Genomic DNA, 17,548 nt, shown 5'->3' on the forward strand with positions numbered 1-17,548 from the left:
GTCTCATGAACAATCTTTCTGAGGATTTATTGAACAGCTGTCCATCAGATAGCCACAAAAGACAAGTTCTTTAAAGGACTTTAGTGGCAGGAGGGTTTCATGAATGGACCAATGGTTCGCACTGCAACAAATCAAAGGGAAGTCCTGGGCTTCTGTAACTAGAGATCTTTATAAATGTCAGACTCCTGGGGATCTTAAGTATGGGTCTGATTTTCACATACCTCCATTGATTTCTACATGTGCTACAAAGGAACAGACCCTTTTCATTTATAGGAATAATTCGCTATATAAAAGAAAACCCTCCCAATTTTGGAAATATGCAGGGGTGGGTCATCTTCAGGATATTGTAAACATTGCAATTTGATTAAAGTTATTGCCCAAATGCAGTTTTCAGTTTTCATGATTTCACTTACAGAGGTTTTTGTGTGTGTGTGAGAGATCAATGAACTACATTTTCGCATGAAATAAAATGAACACCCATACGTTTCTAGTCATTTTGTGACAAAATTTGGATTCTTTCTCTTAAAGACTTCGGAGTTTGATTTATTGACCTAGGCTAGATAGGATTTCTTAACTACTGTTGGGTAAAAGTCTTCTTGTGACACACAATGGTCCTAATTCAGGCTCAGATAATGGCCCAAGGACAGCTAAAAATACATCACCCTGATGCATTTGTTACGGAAGCTGGATATTATCACTGCTTGTATAACTGTTCCTGTAGTAAAGGATGATTTGAATTTTTATTGTTTCATTTTATAAGTGACCAATAAAATGAATAGCATACATCCCATTGTACAATTAAAGACAAGACCACTGACTTTACTAGAAAATAGAACAAAAATAGGAATATGACAAAAGAACCTAAAGGAAACAAAACAAAATGATCTTGTAACTAAGTAACTCACTCCTTAAATTATATTCAACTTCTATGTAGCTTTGTGCTTGTGTGCTACAATTTGTCCTGGGAATAATTTTTATCACTTACATTCTGCTAAATAAGCTAGTTTTTTTTTGGGGGGGGGTTGTTTTGTTTTTTTAGGTTTTTTTTTCTATTTGCCTCACTGTAGTGTAAGTGCCTGACAATTCGTTTTGATTGTAAAATAAGGACCTGACATTAAACTGTTGATTGCCAAGGCATTGACTTCAAAGCCATCCATCTCAAATAAACATACTGTCAGCCATACAGTGAGAAAAAGAGCCAGGCAGCCCCACTTAGGAAGTTCCCCTTTTAGAAAGCTTTGGGTGACCTAGATAACTGACTGCCAGAGTGACCCTGCTTTTCCCTTACCATGTTTTAATTCTTGATCTTATGTTTTAAATTCACCAATAAAGAGCAACCCCCCAAAGCCCTAGGAACCCTACCTTTGATCCCAATAAAGGCAGGATTCTAGATCCTTGAATGAGCCCTCCCTCTCTCTACCTGAGGCCTTGCTGTGTGGCCATGAACACACTGTGTACCCTGCAGGGTTTCTGAGTAATAAGCCTTGTTTCATCAAAGTTCCTTGACAGTTGTTGCTGAGGTGTGTCTTGTACTAAGGAGAATCAGAAGAGCCAGGCCAGCCACGGCACTGGCGCTGCTCAGAGACACGTCTGTGGTGCTGACCACAAACTCTAGGGGCCAAATGAATGTTGCAGGCATTCCTAGCAATAGTGAAACTACTGATAGGCTGAGGCCTACACAAAACACTCACTTTTCTGTAAGCTGGTGTTGAGAGCATATAGAAAATACCTTTTAATGTTTAGAGCAAAGTTTTCATTTGTACCTGGCTACTAGACATTTTTTGCCCCAATCCCTGAAATGACAGAAAGAAATCATTTTCATGTGTAATAGAGACAACCTCTTTAGCAGAGAACAATATGCTGTTGCCTTAGCCAATCCTCATTCTGGGCAGCTAATCTGAATAGCTTGTTAATTTCTGCAGGCAGCATCTTCTATTTTCTCAGAAGACGAAGGGAAGCCTAGATTAGAAGAGGAGGAACAGGAGGGAAAGACAGGCAAATACGGAAATAGAGTGGATAACTGCTGAGGCATGGCTAATCAGAAAGGACACTCCATGCATATTATGGACCCATTGTGATAATAAAATTGGAATAAAATTGCCTACCCAAACCACTTGAGACACTCTGCATCTTTAATTTTTAAAGTTATGAAGACACTTGACACAGAAGGGGATCAATTATCATGAGTTTGCGTGCAAATACTTACTTAAGCAAGGCAGTGGGTCAGAGTCAGTAGGAAAATTGCAGGCTTGCAGCCACGTAATGACAACTAATTACACTATTCCAGGGCCCCTTTCCAATGGTCTCAGTTGGCATTAATGGTGATGGCTGATTTATTGTGAATCACTTTCAGGGGTCTGAAGGTATGATAAATTTATGTATTTGCCAAAGAAAACTGGTTCTGATAATGTATCCACAAAAACAATAAAACAAAAAGGAGTCCTCCAGTTAACTTGTTAGGTGCTCATATCTCTGAGATGAATAGTTTGGCATATTTTAATAATGGAATAGAGGCATCCGGTTTAGTATATAGGCAGCTCCCAGATCGCATAATGCCTCTTACAATGGGCAACCTTGAACATATACATGTTGGGAGATAAAAATTTAGACTGTCTCCCTGTATGGAACATTAATAGAGTGTTTGATTTCATGTAAAATAAAGTGAATAAGGAGCTTCTCTTTGTGGTAATAGTTTTAAGGGCCCATTCAGACACTGACTTGGTTTCAGATTATCAAGACAAATACAATATTTTGTTGTTGTTATACTATAAAATTAATCAGCTGATTTAATAGAAAAGTCTTTACACTTCTTTTTTGTTCCATCTCCACAAAATCTTGAGAGATTACCATTTTCATAAGGTCAGGTCTGAGGAAAAAACCCCAACAAGTTGGTCCGGTAGACAAGAATACTGAATTTCATTACCAAGGTCATTAAATGAGCAGACTTACTGTTAACAATAAAAATAAGCAACCTCCATTTATTGTCTTCCTTCCTTTAAGGAAAAACTATATCCTCCTAACCCTGCTGCCAATACAAAAGCTACCTAGGTATATGCGACATTCTTTCCTATTTCTTATCTCTCAGCAATATGCCCATTAAGAAGTGACTTTGGTATTGGTAAATAAATTGTTTTTTCTTTCTGTTCTACTGAATGTACTGTTTTAATGCATATTTAAAATTAATCCATTACATATAAAAGTAATTCCATTCCATGGTATTTCCCTGAATCTCTTCCAAAATATATCACCTTTACAGTAAATAAGCTTTGCCTGTGGGGGTAAAAAAGCTCTTAACCATTCAAAAGGAAAAAAGTATATGTTCTCAGCCTGCACGGCCACCTGTGTCACCACCTACACTGTGGGTGGACATGATGTGCTGACTTCCATCAGAAGCAATGACCATGTCAGCAAAAACAAGAAGACATTATTGTGAATACTACACATGCAACCAAGAAGCTGATCAAATTTTAATGTCAGCTCTTCATTTTGCTAGCTTGAGTCTAGTAGCAGAATTTTGTTTTGTATCAATCCTTAAAAACATAATATATATATCCCCATGTTTAGCATAACAAACATTACAGGGAATGCATAAATGTGCGTTCAGAATCTCCTTTCCTTTTCCTAATTTTGCTGAAATATTCACTTTATTTCTTCCTGAAATTTACAATCTCTTTGGAGTAGAAGAAGAGTGTTGGCACAATGCTGGGTAATACCTGGCTCAGTATTGAGTAAATGGTTCCACACTGGTGTCCTTGAAATCCACACACCTTGAAGAGGTAGGACTGAAAAACTACACCCCTCTATGGGTACATGGGTCAATATGGTTAGTAGATGTAGTAGTTTTTCTTTCTTCCATCCTCTTTGTGGTCTACTTGGGGGCGGGAGGCTATTAGCAGTGGAGTAGGAACTAACAGCATTACATGCTACAGAGAGCAATTGCCTGAACAATTTTCCTAAGCCAGAGCCAAGGCAAAGCAATGTAATGCTCCCCCTTGCCTTTGTCAGCCACATGAGAGTGGAGCTGCACAGTGATCTCCACAGGGCAAATTCCATGACAGAAACTGAATTCTGTGGCCAATTGCATGGCGGCATGGGTCTGTCTCAAGTGGGAATTTAAATATTGAATACTATGTACAGTTTTTTTTTCTTTTCTGGGGCTATCAAAAATAAAAACTTTAACAACACAGGTGGGTTTCCTTGACTTCTTTGGAAAAAAACGCGTTCTAGCTAAAAAAAGATGCACAATGTTATTTGAAAATATTAGTATCATTACTGTTTGGTATCTTAATATCAAGTACAATGAAACAGTGGCCAAAAATTCCATCTTAAGATTGTTCAAACTTGTATCTCTCAGCTAATGTAAGGACAAAATATTCCTTGAGGTCTGACCATTCAATATAGAGTGTCTCTTTCCCCCTTTTAGAATGTCACATATTTCAAAACATTCTCTTTACATCTAAAGAGGTAAGAGACAAATAAAATGGAAAAGTTCAACTGCCAGCTAAACCTTCTATAGATAATATTTAAAGAATTTGTTCTTGGGGCACCTGAGTGGCTCAGTTGGTTAGGCATCCAACTTCAGCTCAGGTCATGATCTTGCGGTCCTTGGGTTCAAGCCCCACATCGGGCTCTGTGCTGATAGCTCAGAGCCTGCAGCCTGTTTCAGATTCCATGTCTGCCTATCTCTGCCGCTCCCCAGCTTGTGCTCTGTCTCTCTCTGTCTCAAAAATAAGTAAACATTAAAAAATTTTTTAAAAAAAGAACTTGTTCTTCCCATATCCCAGGCCTGAAAATATAAGTAAATCATACTCAAATAGTCTAAAGGTTCAAAGTGCCTATAATCAATGTTCATTAAATAAGTAACTACCTGCACTTAACTTTCTTCTTCCAGTTTTAGCTTTGGATAGAATTTTATTGTATCAATCTCAAATTCAAAGCTACACAATTGAGACAGTCATTTATTTTGTACTTTTATATTGGTATTTTTATATCTTATTTAGGCTTATTTTCTTCTATTTAAATTTTTACATATAATATTTAAAGTGATTATTTTTTTTCATAAAGAAACAGTCTTCAAATAAAGTCACAATAAGGTAGAGGCTAGAGTTGAGCAATCAATGAGATTGAAAAATTATATATTGCTCATTTAATGAAATCATAGAATCATAAAATCAGAAGATAATCTTAGAGATCATCTAATATAGTTCTCCTCATTTTTTAGAAGAAAAAGAAAAAATAAAAAAGTAAGGTTCAGTGGACCTTCCTGTGGTCCTTCAGAGGACCACCTTCATGTGGTCAGAAGCAAACAATAATATTTGCTTCTGACCACATGACTAGTAGACGGCCAAGATGACACCAAACTGCTTCATTCCTGAAATATTTTTACTCTACAAGCTCCCTGATAGAATAAAGATTAATATAGGGTAGTAACTATAAGATAAATAGATAAATAGGTGTCTAGGACCAACTGAATCAGGAAAGAGTGAAATAAAGGAGAAGTGCCTTAAAATGGTTGGTTTGGTCAGAGTCTCAACAGAAAACAGATGACACACTACAATTAGGATAATTGGATAATAAATGAAGTATTTACCAAGGTGTGGGCCAAGTATAAAAAAGTCCTAAAAGCTATGGCCAGAGTCCAGGCTAGAAAGTCGGAGCTATTCCTATTCCTAGACCAAAACTGAGGAAGAAAGTGTGGTTCCAGGAAGCCAAAGCAAGGGTTCTCTAAGGAGGCTTGCCAGGACAGGAGCTCTGACCTGTGGTCAAAGGATAGAGCTAAGGGGCACTGATCCTGCAGGGAGGGAAGCAGGGGACTGAACTCACTGATGTCTCTTCCCACTGTCTGATCGCTCGCAGCAGACTCCTTGCAGTAAGCTACCAGAGGGGAAGAGGGCCTCTTGATATATGGTCCATGTAGGTCAGTCTCCCCAGACAGAGAGCAGAGTAGGAATGGCAGAGTGAGGATCTATAAAAGTAAACTAAGGCACGCAGGTAAAATGTGAACAAAGGAAGAAATGACAGGTAGCTAAAGAGATTAAAAAATCAATTTTAAAATGAGGAGCAAAAAAGTATTTACTCAAGCAAGACAGAATAGTGTAGAATGAGAAAGTTATATGGGAGAATAACAAATAAATAGCAGTAAATAAGAGTAAATTCAGGTTTCTGGAAAAAGGAAAAGTAAATGCAGAGGAAGAAGGAAAATTGAGGTCAAGAGAGAGAAGGTTGACAGAGTGATGGGTATTAACATATTAAAGTCTAAGAAGAAAAATCTTTTTTCATGTAAACCTGTTTTAGCCTGGGCTAGAGAGAAGTTTCTCTCTCTTTTTGTTAAGTTTATTTATTTACTTTGTGAGAGAGACAGCAAGCAGGGAAGGGGCAGAGAGAGAGGGAGAGAGAGAATCCCAAGCAGGCTCTATGCTGTCAGCAGGGAGCCCAACACAGGACTTGATCCCACCGACTGTGAGATCATGACTGAAATCAAAACCAAGAGTCAGTTAACTGATTGAGCAACCTGGGTGCCCCAGAGAGAAGTTTCTAACAGATTGCTCTGCTCTAACAATTATACAGTACTAAAAATATAGGCTTCATGTGAATACTGAGGATTTCCAAATGACCTCAAGTGATGAAATATGTTCACTCCATCTGAAATCTTTTTCCTTTTCTTGCTTGGCATAAAAGACTCTTGTACCATGTCACTTAACTTATCTAACTTGCTAGGCATTCCTGTTTGCCAGTGCTGCCTCTCCTACTACTAGCCTCCATCCTTCCTGAAGAGTCATCCATGTGCATCTTCATCAAGACTATCCTTTACAGATGCCATGAACGTACTAAACCTATCCCTGGTCTACCATTTTCCTTCTGATTCTGCTCTGTCTTGCCTCTGGTTATTTAGGATTTGATTTCTTCCACAGGAATCTTCTAGCTATACAGAAAACAAAGAAGAAAAATACACCAAGCATGTGGGACTTATCTCTCAATATAATCAGGAAATAAAAGAACTTGTTTCCCTTTGCTGGGAGTGTCCTGGTCTTTCTTGGCCCCTGACACATATTCATAGTTCTTCTTTTTCTTTCACCCACAAGCATCATTTCCAACTTTTTTCCAGATTTCTTTGTCAATCAAAACATAGACTTTCTTTGCTAAGACATTTACTAACTTAGAATGAAATATTTCATGCTGATAATTTAATTTAGGATTATGCTATCATTGACCTAGAGTTTTTATTTTCTTCGAGATTTCATTGGCCCCTGGAAGTCTCAATTCCTGCATCTATAAAAGGTAAATAATGATAGCTTCTTCCTCATAAGTTGTTAAAATGATATGAGATAATCCATGTAAAGTGCTGATTACAGCACAGCAAATAATAAAAGCTCTTTGAATGTTAACTATTATTATTATTGCTCCGTAAATGGCTGGCCATGATGGGCCAATGATTTATTGCAAAGCATGGTAATGTAGCAAGCTAAGGGTCAAAGCTGCTCTCCCAAGGATGAAGATGAAAGAATAATGCTGCCCCCATTAGAATCCCTTGGTATCAATGATTCAGATCATCTCTAATGACAAGCTAGTCTTTTTTTTCAGAAATGGCACACATTTTTCTCCGTCAATCAGATTAGCCAGTCCAGAATGAAGTTACATTTTTTCATGGTGATCTTCTTTTTCCAGAGCTTGTTTTTAATGAATCGTATTTGGGGTATTCAACTTAATCTTGAAAAAGAAAACTAATAGAAATATTGCAGAGCATAGTTCTAGAGATATTTTGAAAATCTTTGATAAACAGCTTTGTAAATGGATCCTCAAATGCATGATAGTACTAGAAAGACTTCTGTGCTAGAAGAACACAATATAAGGAATATACGCCAGCTGACTGAAATGAAAAATGAGGCTGAAATAGAGTTAATGGAACCATACAAAACCACCCAAATTAAAGCCACTACCAGATTATTCATAAAATGATTAGTGTATATGGTGAAATAATTAAACATGATCCTTTGTTTTTAATTAGTTTATAGTTGAAAATGCAGAAAAGTAATCTAACAAATACCTTGTACCCACTTTCAGACTTAATAAACATGTTTTCACATTTTCTTCGGGTAACTGTGGAAAGACACAAAACAGTAAAGGTTTGATCGAAGTTCTTTTTGTGTATGCAGCCCAATTCATTCTATTCCCAGCCATCCCCATCAGATCTAGACACACTGAAATGTATCCTTTCCATTCATGTTTTCATACTTTTTACACACAAATGTATAATATTTATGTGTGTCTATGCACAACATATATTATTCTTATATGTTTCAATTTCTTAAATAACAGGCCTTGTGTTGTATGAGTTCTTAAGAGTTTGCCTTTTTCTCTCAACATTTTCCTTTATTCATTGTGACTGCTGAATATAAAATTATCTACTTCTAATAATGGATATTTATGGTTTCTTCTAATTTTTTTCTATAAACAAGGTCGCATTGAATGCCCTTGTGCATAGTTTCTTGTGCACATATGCAACAGTTTTTCTGAAGTAAATACAGCACTTAGAAGTGGAACGCTGGATCCTGATCAACTTAGCCAGATATTGCCAAGTTGTTCTGAAAACTTGCTGTATCAATTTATACAACCACTACCAAAATATAAGGGTCCCCTTTATTCCATATCCTTACCAGCACGTGGTATCACCAAATTTCTTAAATGTTTATTGTTCTGGTGAATGCAGAATCAAGGAACATTGTTTAGATTCTATATAAAAGCCAAAATTAAGACAAATTTTAAAGTGAATGCCTTTCAAGCAGTAAATTCCAGGGTTGTGGATTTGAAGTATCTTACTAAATTTCCATGTAACCCATTTCGTACCTACGTAGACTATTACCATGTGTGATATCCACAGTGAATTGCCCAAAGAATAAATGAAACAGCGGATTCCCTTTCTTTCCAGAGCAAAACATAGGTTTGCTTCATGTCATTTTCCTCAGGCCCAAAATTACCTGAACCCTTGAAAAACAAGCTCACTTAACTCTAAATGAGGCCTTGAAAGTTAATTTATACTTTCTAAATAGTGACATTCTTAGAAATCCTGTTTTCTTCTCCTTCCTCTCTTCCTTGTCCCACACCTTCTCCTTTTCCTTCTCCTCCTGTTTGACACTTTTCTCTTCCCTTATGAAAAGCCCATTTAAATACACTCAGTTGTAAAGTTGGACTGGTTAGCCACTTCTTAAACGTGGCAAAGATTCCAACTTCCCACAGAGGTTTTGCATTTGAGTCTTTTCATTAATACAGCCAGCAGGATTTGAGGATTTCCTTAACTCTTCATTAGAAGTTTGACAATTCTAATAAACCTATCTTTCTTCTATAAGGCTAACTTATCCTGTCGTTTTATTTCCATTACAGTAATGTTCAAATCTGTTCCCAATAACATTTTCTGCAAGAGTATCTTTGTTCCTAAAGTTAGTCCCTAGGAGATATTCATTTTTTCTTAATGAAATGAAACTTTCTGCAAGATCCCATACACCAGCAAGAACTGTATATAAGGGATATTAACTAAGGGGTTACTACTTCATTGTTATTATTGATATTCTAGTAATCATGTAGATTATGTATGTACATGGTCATATTTTTATTTAAATAATGAAAGTCGCTGAGTCGGCGAAAATAAAATCTTATTTTTAAAATTATAAAAAGAATTTAAGCTCATAGTTCTTTAAATATACATACTATGTTACTTTATAAGACTTTATTTTTGACTTTTATGACTGATATTTTAATAACTTGTTAAAAAGCAAATAGTAGGGGCGCCTGGGTGGCTTAGTCTGTTAAGCATCCGACTTTCGCTTAGGTCATGATCTCGCGGTTCGTGGGTTCGAGCCCCGCGTCGGGCTCTGTGCTGACTGCCAGCTCAGAGCCTGGGGCCTGTTTCAGAGTCTGTGTCTCCCTCTCTCTCTCTCCTAGAAATAAATAAAACATTAAAAAAAATTTAAAAATAAATAAAATAAAAAGCAAATAGTATATGGGTGCCTGGGTGGCTCAGCTGGTTAAGCATTCAGCTTCAGCTCGGGTCATGATCTCCCAGTCTATATTTGAGCCCCGCATCAGGCTCTGTGCTGACAGCTCAGAGGGAGTTCTGTGTTTCCCTCTCTTTCTGTCCCTCCCCCACTCATATGCAAGCTCAATCACTCTCTCTCTCTTTTTCTCTCTCTCTCTCAAAAATAAACATTAAAAAAACTAACTAGCTAAATAAATAAAATTGTTTTGCCTATATTTCAAGGCCCTTAATAATTTAACCCAACTCATTTGTACTGATTCACCTTCTGTTATTTCTCTATCCACACTCTGCACCTCCACCACATTTCTTACCAATTTCTTATCTTTGTTCATCAAAAACACTTGCTATGTTTTCCCTCTGCATCGTGGACCTACTATAACTTTTACATGAACACTTTTACATCCATTTCCTATTGCTGATACAACAAATTAGCACAACTTTAGTGGCTTAGAACAATACAAATGTCTTATCTTACAGTTTCATAGGTTAGAAGTCCAACACAGGCCTCACTGGGCTAAAATCAAGGTGTCACGGGCCTTGTGTTCATTTTACAGTTTTTAGTGGTCACCCATATTTGTTGGCTTGTGGCCTGCTTCTGTCATCTTACATTTTTCTGACCATTCTTCCCATGTCATATCTCTCCATCTCCTACCATGCTATGATGGTGTCTCCAATTTTAACTACCCATGTAATCAGATTGACTTTACCCAAATAATTCAGGGACATCACCTCACATCAAGGCCCTTAATTTAATCACAACTGAAAAGTCCCTTTTGCCATGTACAATGACACACTATGGGTTCCAGGGAGTAGCACACAGAAATCTTTGGGAACCATTATTCTGTGTGCTACAATTTTTGTCTTTTCCTGCCACCTAACAAAGTTTACCTCTTTACACATAGAATTAGAGCATGCACTGAGTCGTTCTGACTGCAAAAGTTCACTCAATTCAACTTCCTATCTTACAAGTAGGTCCAAGAGTCTCATTACTGCCAAATGACAGATTAATAGCAAATATTTGTTAACTGCTAAATGAAGTAGGGGCGCCTGGGTGGCTTAGTCAGTTAAGCATCCAATTTTGGCTCAAGTCATGATTTCATGGTTCATGGGTTCGAGTCCAGCATCTCACTTTGCGCTGACAGCTCAGAGCCTGGAGCCTGCTTCAGATTCTGTGTCTCCCTCTCTCTGTTCCTCCCCAACTTGTGTTCTGTCTCTCTGTCTTTCAAAATAAATAAACATTAAAAAAATTTTTTTAGGGGTACTGGTGGCTCAGTCGGTTAAGCATCTGACGTTGGCTCAGGTCATGAACTAGCGGTCAGAGAGTTCAAGCCCCAGGTTGGGCTCTGGGCTGCAGCTCAGAGCCGGGAGCCTGCTTTGGATTCTATGTGTGTGTCTCTCTCTTCCCCTCCCCTGCTCACACTCTGTCTGTCTCTCTCTCTCAAAAATTAATAAACATTAAAAAAATTTTAAATTAAAAAAAAATTAATGCTAAATGAAGTAATTTGCCTCTCTAGCCCCAGTTCAGATAATAACATTTTTTGAAGCATCACTTAATTATATCAGCTTAAATTAATTACTTGCTTAAAGTTTCTCCAGCATTTATTATCTGACCACTAATTTGTATTCTATCATTTATTTTACACAAGGACAAATACTACTTTTCTACTCTTAGGTATATCTTTATTATATGTTTCATTTTATATTTCTATTATATGATCATGTTTTAGACTTTTCCCTTGATTTTATTTTTCAGTTATTCCTCCCATTGTGTATTCTCCATATTTTATGTGCTACATGTTAACAGCCTGGGTCAGTTTTGTGCCTAAAGGCAAGATCTGTTCCTTAGTTTATTTTCCTTCTCAACTCACCTTTGTAATTCTCCTTGCCAAAAAACACACTAGGGCGGGGGAAGGCATAAGGACAGATTTTCCAGCTTTCTTTACTTTTCCAACATTTCTGACTGCAGCTGGTGTGGCAGCTCAGCTTGGATTAGCACCCTACGCTGAGCTGTCTTGACCCTATGAAGTAGTATGGAGCCCCACTTCAGTCTCAGGACTATGTGTCAGTTATATTACTTTTTTCTGCCAGGAAGAATAAGTTTCATTCATCACTGCCAACCCAATGTCCAGAGCATTCCTGCAATAGTAAGCACTTAATAAACACGTATCAAATGACTAATTGAAAGGATGAATGAAAGAGTGACATAAAAATTAGACTCTGAGCGTGTCTAAGTTTTGGATGCAGAAGCAGAGTGGGTAGGTAAATTTGGTTGCCCTATTTTTCTCAACCCACTCTAGATACTTATTCCTGGAAATCCCTTGCATTAGGGATATAAAAAATAGATTTATTTTTTAAAGATATACATGTGATTTTTCAAATGCCGAAAGCCAATAAATTATCTTCTAAAAATGTTAAGAAAAAATCCAAGACAACCATTTTGGCCCAAGAATTAAGTAGTAAAGTCTTCTCTAACATTATTATTCCAAAAGAATTTTTCCAAAATTATTTCAAAAATGCTTTTAGTCATTAGGCTATTTTTAAAGAATGCCTCCCTCTAAAATGACTTTATTCAAAAACACCACATATATCACCACTAATGTCCTATCAAGTTAGTATTTCATTATACTTCTCTCACAGATCTTGAACTCGGTGTGCTGGACACATCTTTGTATCCTTAGAACCTAGGATAATTTCTATTTCTTTTTTAAAAACGTAAATAAATGGATGAGTATACATCTCACTTGGTATCATTCCTCCTCAGATATCTATCAAACATTAATATGTGCAAAGGACTGAGAAAATGTATGTTCCCTGTCATTATGGAATAAGAATGACAACTCTAAATAAAGAATCATCCATCTCCATATAAGGCTCGTAGTTATAGACAAATCAAGATGTCCTTCTTAGGACCTCAAGACCTCATGGTCAGATTAGCTTGCAACTTGCAATCATTAAATAAAGCCTTCTAGCTCTTGGATCTGATATCTATGGTCTCTCTTCATATTCAAAATGCTACGTTCCTCTATACCTAACAGTAAGCCTAGCTGGGTGGAAAGTGTTGCATTGGGAAAGAAAAAACATATATTTTGGCATTTACAAATGTTTATTCCTGTATACCCCTAGTTTATTTTTGGAAGAATTTATCTAACTGATGTTTGGATTTAAATAATTTTTATGTTATTATATTTTTGCATTTATATTGGTAGGGTACACTGGCATTATTATTCTTTACAACTCTGAGAGTTCAAGAACAGAGAAAAAGTATATTTTTCATCCCAGTTCACTGATGATTAAACAGGAGCATAGACTGTTTAAGTATCTTATTCTAAGTCATATAATGAGTCCCGATTAAAATCACTGTTGGAAATCAAAGCTTTTTGTTCGATGGGTTCAACAATGAGCCATTCATCTTCCTTGGACTCTTTGCATAAGTAATAGCAGCTCAAGTTTAAGAACAATTCCAGTGGCCATAATATCTATATTCATTCTACATTAGAGAATTTAATTTTCTGTTTATGAATTCAGCATATTTCTCTGAATTGGATGAAGTTCAGTGTTTTATTATAGGAAACTGCATTTTTTCCTGTAGGTTGTCAGGAAACAGTTACCCAATTTTACTAAGTTATAACAATGGTTCTTATCCAAAAAACTGTTATACGTCATGAAAATGAAATCAATTTTCTGGCTCCACTCCCAGATTAAGGATTGCTTTATGAATAAATAATAGATGGCATCTAAAAGGGAAATGGACAATTTATATATTATCAGACTACTTCTTACTTTTCACATTTAGTAATGAAATGGTTATTATTTGAAATTGAGATGCCTCAAGTTGTGGTGATATTTTACCAACAACAACAAAAAAAGACAAAAACAAAAACCCTAGGTGTCATTATCATCATTTTAAATAATTAAAAAGCTAATTCTATAAAATACAGATGATGTATTTATCTGTAACAACCTATGATGACGTTATATCCCAATAAACCCTTCATAAATTAAAAATATCAAGAGTTGCAAGTGCATTTAATACATCGAATCTGTCAAACATCATAGTTTAGCCTAGCTACCTTAAAGTTGCTCAAAACATTTACATTAGCCTACTGTTAGCCAAAATTATCTAACACAAAGACCATTTTATGATAAAGTGTTGAATACCTCATGGAATTGATTGAACACTGTGCCAGAAGTGAAAACAAAATGGCCATCTGGGTACAGAACTGTTCTAAGTGTATTGGTTGTTTACCCTCATGATCCCACGGCTGAGGAAGTTGCCGCTTGCTGCCCCACCCAGCATCATCAGAGAGTAGGGTACCCATATCAGCAGCCTGGGAAAAGGTCCAAATGCAAAATTCAAAGTGTGCTTTCTACTAAATGTGTATCACTTTCATACCAGCAGAAAGTCAAAAAATCATAAGTCACACACTGTTATAAGAAGGAAACCTCTGTACTCATATCCACTGACAATTTTAATATTTCATGAATATAGATGCTATAACACATCTCTTTTACTTCATTCTCAATTTTTCTTCCCCAGCCTATTCACATTTTATCTTCCTAGTGATCACCTAGAGAGTAAATATGCCCACTTAGAAGTTTGTTCAATAAACTCCCATTATTTATAAATTTTGTATCGTTACATGAGGAATTAGCATTTTGACAAATTATTTTCTATCATTATTCTTATTACTCTGTAGAACTAGATAAAATTAACAAAAGATTAGTAATGGTATAAGTATGGGGGAGAGGTGAAAGTGGGTGATGGGCATGGAGGAGGGCACTTGTAGGGATGAGTGCTGGGTGTTGTATGGAAACCAATTTGACAATAAATTATATCTAAAATGGTATAAGTATAACATCATAAGTAGACTGTTACAAATGAAGGACAAAATATAAGAAATCAAGGAGAAAAATTGACAAAATTGAAATTTTGGTGAAAAAAAGAACAAAATCAACAGGATCATCTTGACACATTTATAGCTAAACTACATTGGATTAGAAAGAAGAACAGGAAATGAGCATGGCTTCTTCTCTTTTCATTCTATAATCCTTATCTACATAATTTTGTCTTCACGTGAGATTTCAATTCATAACTATACTCTTTTAGGCAATAAATGTTCCTCTACTACCTCTTTTCTGAGTTCCAAACATACCTATCAATGATCTATTTCATGCCTCCTCTTGTCTGTCTTAAAAATGTCACTGCCATACATTTGATACATTGATAACATCCCTAACCCTTCCCTCTCCTTTACCTTCCATACCCAATCCATCACTAACTTATTAGTTTTCTCTGAATTATTTCATATATTTATTCACTTCTCTCCATTTACAATTCACCATGTTATACCAAGCCACCATCTTTGACAATATCCACTTAACTTTTCTAATTCTACTACTGCTCTCCTCTAATCCATTATCCACATGGCAGCCACATCGACCTTTTAAAATGTAATCATAATAATGTTACGTTCCTGCCTAAAACCACTCAGGATAAAGACAAACATGACTTCCAGATCATGATCTAGCCACTAAGATACCTCTCAAACCAAATCTAACATCATGCTTCTCCTTGCTCTCTCTTAACTACCATGATCGTCTCTCAGTACACATCCTCCCTTATACTTCCTCCCACCACAGAATCGTTGTTCATCCTCTTTCTTCTAGTTAGATAGGCTCTTCCTCACTCCTTTCTTCATCTCATCAGTTCCTATTCATCATTCAGAACTTAACCCCCTGCTCTTTTAAAGATCAAATTATCCTCTTGGCAAGGTCAAATTGTCTGATTATATGTCCTAAAGAACTAGGCACTTCTCTTTTATTATAATTATTGTGTCACTGTTTTACCAATGTCTGTCTCCTCTACTGGACTGTAAAACTGAAAAGAACAAGAGGATCTATGATTCTATTCATCATAATAATTCCAAGATAAAGCAAGTGAATGCATATAGTAGATGTTCAAAAAATATTAGTTTAATATGACCACCAATTAAAAGTAATTAACTGCAATAAATGATTACAAAGTAACTTTTAAAGACAATACTATTTAAACAACAAGAATATGAAACACTTGGGGGTAAATTTATCAAAATAAGTGAAGAACCTATTCACTAAAAACTAAAAAAAAAATTATGAGGCAAAGTGAAAATGAAAGAAAGAAATGGAGATATCTCATTTTAATGGATTGGAAGATTTAATATTGTTAAGGTGTTAATTCTCAAATTTATTTGTAGTTTCAACTCAATCCCAATCAAAATTCCAACATGCTTTTTTAAAAAAAGAAATTGGCAAGTTGATTTTAACATTAACATAGAAATGTAAAGGATTTAGTATCACTAATACAATTTTGAAAAAAAAAAGGGGGAGTGGCTGAGTGGCTCAGTCAGTTAAGCAGCCAGCTTCAGATTAGGTCATGATCTTGGGGTTCATGAGTTCGAGCCCCACGTTGGACTCTACTGTCAATGCAGAGTCTGCTTCATATCCTCTGTCTCTTTCTCTCTCTGCTACTCTCCAACTTGTGCTCTCTGTCTCTCAAAAATAAACATTTTAAAAAATAATATAAAAGAAAAAGTTGACATTTTATAGGTAATGACTTACGTTACCTATAAGTGTATTTAGACCAATGGAAAAGAAGAGAGAAATTTTTACAAAGATGCCAAAATATTAAAAGATGAAAGATAATGTTTTTCAACAAATGGTGTTGAACAACTAGAAATTCATGGTGGAAGGGGGATGGGGTGAAATTTGACACTTCACATATTTCTCAAAAATTAACTTGAAATGGATAATAGACTTAAATATAATTGCTAATATTATAAACTTATAGAAGAAATGTTTCATTATCTTAGGATAAGCAAAGATGTTTTAGATATGAAACAAAAAGCAAACCATAAAAAACTGACAAATTGGAATTTACAAAAATAGGTTTAAAACCTATTCTGCAGGAGACACCATTAAGAAAATGAAAAGACAACTACGAGAAAATTGTGTGTGTGCATGTATGTGTTTGTGTTTGTGTGTGTGTGTGTGTGTGTGTGTGTGTGTTTTGGTATGTGTGTGTAAGTATAAGCATGTATGGCAAAGGACTTGTATCCAGAACACATAAAGAATCATTACAACTCAATAATGAAATAAATTTAATCATTGTATTTTACATGTGAAACTAACTTAACACTGTATTGTTAACCAACTGGAATTAAAATAAAAACTTTTTTAAATTAAAAAATTTTTAAATTAAAAATTAAAAAAACTGGGCAAAAGACATAACAGAATTTTCACAAAAGAAGGTATATGAATAGCCAGTAAAAGCATAAGACGATACTCAATATCATTAGCCAACACCACCAGCTACTAGTACGGCTAAAATTTTTTAAATGCTAAATATTACTGAAGATATGGATAAAATTAAACTTTTATAAATTTCTGATCATAACGTAAAATGGTATGTCCACTTTGGAACATAGTTTGGCAGTTTTTCTTATAAGGTAAACATACATATAAAGATAAACATACAATACT

General features: G+C 35.7%; 1 protein-coding gene across 3 annotated transcripts in view; it reads right to left on the minus strand.

Annotated features, from left to right (window-relative positions):
• Nucleotides 1-17,548, minus strand: part of CSNK2A2IP (casein kinase 2 subunit alpha' interacting protein) — a 109,603-nt gene that overhangs the window by 48,149 nt on the left and 43,906 nt on the right. Inside the window, exon 2 of one of the 3 annotated variants that reach the window (XM_077774883.1) lies at nt 8,045-8,097. The exons of the other annotated variants lie outside the window; for them this stretch is intronic. The gene's annotated coding sequence lies outside the window, so the exon portion shown is untranslated. The remainder of the gene's footprint in view (nt 1-8,044; nt 8,098-17,548) is intronic. 3 annotated transcript variants of the gene reach the window in all.

The sequence above is a fragment of the Crocuta crocuta genome, unplaced genomic scaffold (genome assembly GCF_008692635.1).
Source record: "Crocuta crocuta isolate KB4526 unplaced genomic scaffold, BGI_CrCroc_1.0 scaffold6, whole genome shotgun sequence".
Taxonomy (NCBI): Eukaryota; Metazoa; Chordata; class Mammalia; order Carnivora; family Hyaenidae; genus Crocuta; species Crocuta crocuta.